Source organism: Penaeus monodon, chromosome 23 (genome assembly GCF_015228065.2).
Source record: "Penaeus monodon isolate SGIC_2016 chromosome 23, NSTDA_Pmon_1, whole genome shotgun sequence".
NCBI lineage: Eukaryota > Metazoa > Arthropoda > Malacostraca > Decapoda > Penaeidae > Penaeus > Penaeus monodon.
In genome coordinates, this window is record NC_051408.1 from 6659667 (window position 1) to 6659892 (window position 226).

Below are 226 nucleotides of genomic sequence, written 5' to 3' on the forward strand. Positions count from 1 at the left end.
TCGAAAGTTTTATATTTTTTAATCTCTCAGAATTTTTCTTCTCTTTGTAGATACTTCCCTCACCTCACTTTTTTTTATGTAAATGATTTGTTTGTCTTCTCGTCCTCTCTCCCTTTTTACATTAATTTCCGGATTAACCGTGTATTTGGTCCTTTCGTTTCTTCCTCCTGTACAGCACTACAACAACTACCACACCACAAAAAGTAGTTTGTACAAAGTGAAGGAA

At 34.5% G+C, this 226-nt stretch overlaps 1 protein-coding gene across 1 annotated transcript in view; it reads left to right on the forward strand.

The window, feature by feature from the left end:
- LOC119587746 (fidgetin-like) overlaps window positions 1-226 on the forward strand; it is a gene marked incomplete in the record, with an annotated part of 25220 nt that overhangs the window by 197 nt on the left and 24797 nt on the right.